Here is a 6,907-nt window from a genome sequence, read left to right as displayed (position 1 = left end):
AGGTTTAGACGTTCCGGATCTCAAGAATGGCCGCCAATAATTCTAGCTTATACCACGAACACTCTGATCTGGATCATGAGGCTAAGAGATATGCATTCAATCTAAGGTAGAACGGAGGTGGTTGTCAGGCACGCCTTCATAGGTGAGAATGATGATGAGTGTCACGGATCATCACATTCATTAGGTTGAAGTGCAAATGAATATCTTAGAATAGAAGCAAGCGTGATAGAATGGAAAACAGTAGTAATTGCATTAATTCATGAAGAATAGCAGAGCTCCTCACCCCTAACAATGGGGTTTAGAGACTCATACCGTAGAAGATACAATATAAAATGTGTAAAGTGTCATGAGGTACAAGATGAATCACTAAAAGTAGTTTTTATAGTAACCTAGTGACCTAGGGTTACAGAAAATGAGTAAGCTAGGGTGTTTAGTGTAAAAATCTACTTCCGGGGCCCACTTGATGTGTGCTTGGGCTGAGCATTGAAGCTTTCATGTGTAGAGACTTTTCTTGGAGTTAAACGCCAGCTTTTGTGCAAGTTTGGGCGTTTAACTCCAGCTTTTATGCCAATTCTGGCGTTAAACGCCAGAATTCTTAAGCTGACTTGGAACGCCGGTCTGGGCCATCAAACCTTGAGCAAAGTATGGACTATTATATATTGCTGGAAAGCCCAGAATGTCTACTTTCTAACGCAATTAAGAGCGCACCAATTGGGCTTCTGTAGCTCCAGAAAATCCACTTCGAGTGCAGAGAGGTCAGAATCCAATAGCATCTGCAGTCCTTTTTCAGCCTCTGAATCAGATTTTTGCTCAGGTCCCTCAATTTCAGCCAGAAAATACCTGAAATCACAGAAAAATACACAAACTCATAGTAAAGTCCAGAAATGTGATTTTTGAATAAAAACTAATAAAAACATAATAGAAACTAACCAAAACATACTAAAAATATACTAAAAATAATGCCAAAAAGCGTATAAATTATCCGCTCATCAAATACCCAAATTAAATTTTGAAAAGTTAGGATGAGAATTTGGGGATTTAAATATGATTGTCGGACTTCGTAGGTAATTCCGAGTCAAAAAATGTGTTTTCTGCGAAAAACTGTGAAAAACCGCGAACCGGCAGTCAAACCGATTGAACCGGTTCAAGTCTGCTCGGTGCTGCGCGAGAAGAAGTGAAAACAGCCGAAAACCTTAGAAAATATTAGAGATGAAAAACCGGGCGTTAGTGTTAAAAGTTTGGCCCGAGAACCGGGCCCAAGTTGGGCCCAAGTCCAATATATATAAGGGTTCATTAATAAACTCAAACACACTCACACTCAGCTGAAGAGAAGGGGAAGAAGAGAAACCCTTGGGCACTATTCACTTCAATCTTTCCAAGCTAATATCTTGAGCTACGGTGCTCCGATTTGCGTGCCATCAGTGGCTACGCGTCTCTTGTGAAGAGCTCTACAAAACCCATGTAAGAAACTGGTAAGAAAAGTTCGAAATCTTCCCAGTTCCTCTCCTCTAAATTTTGGGTTTTTAGGGCTTTGGGTTAAATGAGTTTTTGTGATTTTGGATGTTTAGGTTTGCTCTAATCCTTGCATAGCATTGAATTTTTGCTATCAAATCTGTTGGAAAAGGTAAGAGCCACTAAACCCTTGTGATATTATGTTTAAATGGAACCCTAGGTTGATTTTGTGGTGATTTATATGTGTATAGCTTGATTATTGTGAGTTTGGAGCTTGTTGGTGCTTGTTGGAGTTACATTGGTGGTTGGATTTTAGTTGAAAGCTTATTTGGTTCATTAAGGGAATCGGCCAAGTATATAATATTCATGGACACTTAGGCTAGTAACCCATAGGATAGGAATGGATTATAATGGTTGTTGAGGTGCTGAATGTTGATGTATGTTGAATAATATTGATATGTGAGAATGAATGATTGTATGTGATTATGATGTGTGAAGATAACTTGTATGAAGATGATGATGATATGGAGTTTTAAAATGAGGAAAATGTGAATTTGATAATGATTGTTGGTATTTAAGGATTATGATGTTTGATGTTGGGTATGTGATTTATTATTATTGATATGGTTAATGATTGATGATGATTAGTGATCTTGTTGGTATATTGAAGGTGAGTGTTGAGATTATTGATAAATGATGTGAATTATGATGAGTTGGTAAATCATGAATGTTGAATTGGTAAAGGTGGTGTGAAAGATTGAAATTTGAAAGAATAGGGGATTGATTTTGATGTTGGTAATGATTGAATTAGGATTGAAGAAGGTGTTGGTGGTTGAAAATGGTATAATATGATAAAAAGGTTAGGTTATGATAGAAAGTAGAGCTTGAACTGGTTTTGGTTTGATTAGGTCGGAAATGTTGGTAATGTTGAGGTTTTGTGACTTTTGTAAAAACTGGGTTTTTGGTGAACTTTGTTCGATCATAACTTTTGTCTCGGTTTTCAAAATTGATTGAAATTTGTTTAGAATTAAAGATCTTTGAAAACCCTTTAAATCGATATAAAGTTTGTGAAAATTAGAATTTGTAGAGGAAGTTATGATCATTCAAATTTGGTGTTAAAAATCTGAAATTCTGCAAGGTTGCAGAATTTTATGATTTCTAATATGTGCAAGCGCACACCCTCGTGCGGACGCACACCCTGCAAAAATTTTGACCTGTGCGGACGCACACATCTGTGCGTACGCACAGACAGGAAAATCGTTCTGTTTGCAGTGCTAGCACAGCTTGTGCGCGCACATATCTAAGGAAGAATTGCAACCTGTGCGGACGCACACGTTGGGAAGGCCAGTCTGTTAAGGGCGCTGGCACAGGTTGTGTGAGTGAATAGATTCTGTAAGTTTTGCCACCTGTGCGTACGCACATCCCTGTGGGTACGCACACATTTTAAAATCTCTTGGGCGTGCGCACGCACACACCCCTGTGCGGCTACACATGCCTTGTTTCTCAAATTATACTTGTTTTTCAACTATTCTACTTTCCCAACAAGGTTGTAAGCTTCTATAACACCATTTTAAGACTTTTGGGCTCAATTTCGGGTATTAGGACATGGGAAGGATCTTAGGAGGTTTAATTTGATATTATCTTGAAAAACTAGAAAACAGAGGCTTAGGTTTCTGGTGTACTGAGGATGGGTTTGATAGAGTGAGAAGAAAGAAAGATGTATGAATTGAGAAATTAATAAACTATTGAGTTCAAAAAGGGAATTATGAATTTATAATGATTGCGATGAGTTGAGAATTTGGAAAGAAATGATGGAATTATTGAATTATGTGGAGAGTGTGCTAGGCACTATATCCTTGGAATGTTGAGGTTGATAATTGGAAGTGATTGAGATGAGAAACGATGATGAGTTGGGATTGATGGACTTGTAGATGTGGGTAGTGAGCCAGGCACTATATCCTTGGAATGATTTGTGATGAATTATATGATGTTGTTGTTTTCCTTCTCCGCCGCAAGAGTGTGCTAGGCACTATATCCTCGGATTGAGCATGCAAGTGCTCCAGGCACTATATCCTTGGAACGATAGTGTGCCAGGCACTATATCCTCGGAACAAAAGTGTGCCTGGCGCTATATCCTCGGAAGTGGCAGAAAGGCGACATCCGAAAGGGTGTGTCGGGTTGGCATTTATAGACCGACAAGTGATATCACGAGCCAATAGGACAGGCATTCATCATATGCATCTCTTATGTGCTGGTTTGCTTTGACTACTTGAGCTTGCCTAACTGTATAACATGCCTACTTGCTTTTTGAACTACTTGTTATATATTTGCATATTACTTGTGTTTTCCTTGGTTGTATTATCTGTGTTTGTTTGGGATTGAGGAGGTTCGAAAGGTGGTGGCAATGGGATCGCATGGAGGATCGGTTGGGAAGATTGTGGGACAGCGGCGTTGGTTAGAATAGAAACCCCCTAAGATAGACTACTCGGTTTATGTATGTTAAGGTTTATTTTATGCTTAACTGCTCTAGTATGCTTAAGTTTGAATCTTGTAATGGATATGGAGCTTAGGATTGCCTTCGGCATCTCGGGGTCTTATATCCTACATCATTGGGCACTGTTACCATACTGAGAACCTCCGGTTCTCATACCATATTCTGTTGTTGTTTTTCAGATACAGGTCGCAGCCCACCTCAGTGAGTTGTTTGGTTGGTGACAGAAACGGAGAATTCGGATATCTTTCGGGGTCTTTTGATTTATTTTGCTATACATCTCTCATTTTTGTATTTTGTTTAGCCTAGAGGCATGTACTGAGAGAACAAAACTTGTATAAGCTGTTTTTACCGTCTGGTTTCATGTATGGTCTGTATATGGCTAGCCGGCTTAAACTCCGCAAGTCGTGGCTAGATCCTTATGATATTATACTATGATATTTTGATATAAATTGTATCTATTTCTTGTGCTTTAAGTTAGTTACTCCATTTATACGTTTTTGCGCTTTCCATATCCTACCTTTGAGTTATATCCTTTATCGGGCTTTTAGATTATATTAATTCTTTCTATATATTATATGTATGAGCTTAGAACTGTCATAATCTCTGATTATCCTTTGCTTTACGACGCGAGGTAAAGCTTAGGCTAATTAGGGTGTTACACTCTTTACCAACAAATTCTATAGCATCTTCTAGTATTTTGAGAGCTTTATCTATTGTTTTTGATATGTCAGAAGTGTCCAATGAATAAAGAAAAATTATTCCTTTAGGGTTGTTCACCAAAAAGTTAAAAATACTATGCCTCTTTTTATCTGTCCATCCATCTGACATGATTGAACAACCAGTTCTCTTTCACTCTGCTTTAAACTCGGTAAGCATTTCATCAACATTGATCACTGCTTTCTTTAATTAAGTTTCTCTTATCTCATGGTAAGAAAGAGGTTTGTAGCCAATTCCATATCTCCCAACCATCTCACAAAACTTTAAAAACTCAAGATTCTTAATAACATTGAAAGGAATAGCACTTTTATAGACAAATGTATTATATTGCTGATCACATTGTTCCCTCTAGATCCTTCTTCATCATTTGATTTATTGTTGATTGAACTTGAGCCCCTTTTCCTTTTGTGACAAAGTTGCGCATATCTTTTCCCTTTTCTTGAGAATTATCCTTCTCCTTTTCCTTTTTTGTTTGCTCAAGATAATCCTCATCATCACCAAATCTTATCTTTTTCAATGATGTTTTTTTAGTCTCCACACAGACTTTCAACATCACAGCCTTAACTTCTTCAGGTACTGAAGCACAAGATTCTAAATCCTCTTTAGTACCGGCAAGGTGATGCTTGAACCTATAAATTTCTCTGCTTATAGTCTTTGAGCAATAATTACACTTCACTTTTTTACCATTGCCATGAATATCGATACCATGTTTTCATCTTCTATTTCCAGTTGCATTTTTTCTCCTAGAAACAGTAAGTCTAAGAATACTAGGAACTGAAAACCTTGTCCCTGAACCAATATTCTCAAACATTTTGTATTTTTGCTCCTAAATCAACAAATCAATATACCAAATAATTAATTTAGTAAAGTTATCCACTTATCTTTATCTATCTCTTAATAATGATTAGAAATTATCAAAAATGAACTAACAAAGTTGATCAATTCAGATTTCAGAGTTTCAGACATTCAGAATCAATAACAACTAAACTAACACTAACAAGTAACAACTACAAAATGTAGCAATTTAGAACAGATTAAACTAACACTAATAAGTAACAACTACAAAATGTAGCAATTCAGTAACTAATTCGTTTTAAAACATACCTGGATTAAATGGCTGAATGGAGTAGGCTCAGCTGAAAAACCAGGCGTTGTTGTGCTGCGTAGGAAGACAAGCGACAGGCTGATAGAATGAACGGAGAAAGCGTGACGACCAAAAGAGGACACGACGAACAGCGAAAATGTGGCGGACGACAGAGGCTCCACGAGTCCACGTGCTTTGATGCAGGACAGACTCAATAGAGAGCAGAATGAGAGAGTGAGAGTGAGAGAATGGTGGAAAGTCTGGATGCAGGCGACCGGCGCGGCTGCAACCAGTGATGAGCGATGGCGATGGATGGACAAAACGAGAAGAACGTTTGGAGAATGAGAGTGAGTGATGTGCAAAGTGAAGGGTTTAGGGTTGTGTTGCTCTCTTTCTTCTTTTTCTTTTTTTTTTTGGGGAAAAAATGGGCACCCAACACAAACTTGCTGACTCACTCTCAAACTCGCGAGTTTGACCAAGTTTGTGTTTGAGTTAACTCGATTCTATTACCTAAACTCGTAAACTCATACGAGTTTACGAATTAATTCGCGAGTTTGATAACAATGATAAAGAATTTAACTAAAGTCTTGAACATAATATAGGAATTTTTTCTAAAATAAAATAAAAATATTTTTAATTCCAAAAGAAAAATAATCTATCTTTATTTTTTGGAATCCAATTTTTTTTTTTAAATTTAAAGATGTTTGCCCAAATCTAAGCGAATTTTAGCAAATGTAATAAAAATTAGCCCAGGCCCTAAGCGAATTACGTAAAATTTGTTTTAGTTTTAGACGAACTTCTTTGATGTTTGCACCACATACACACCTCATTTTTCATGATATTTATCTTTATTCTTTCATTTTATATCATAATTAAATATTCATTTAATTATAAAAAATTATATAAGTAATTATACAAATATCAATTGTTTATAAAAATAAAATTTAAATTAATTATGATCACATGGTTATACGTTATACACACATAAATAACTTAAACAATATTTTTTAATTAGTTATTCATACAATTGCTCATAACTGTATAATTATAATTAATTTAAATTTTGTTTTTTTAACCATATGAGGTTTCTATAATTACTTACGTTATTTTTTATAATTGCTCATTAATAAAATAATATGAACAATTATAAAAATATCACA

The sequence above is a fragment of the Arachis ipaensis genome, chromosome B08, assembly GCF_000816755.2.
Source record: "Arachis ipaensis cultivar K30076 chromosome B08, Araip1.1, whole genome shotgun sequence".
Classification (NCBI taxonomy): Eukaryota; Viridiplantae; Streptophyta; class Magnoliopsida; order Fabales; family Fabaceae; genus Arachis; species Arachis ipaensis.
The sequence above is the reverse complement of the archived record's forward strand: the minus strand, read 5'-3'. Positions refer to the sequence as shown.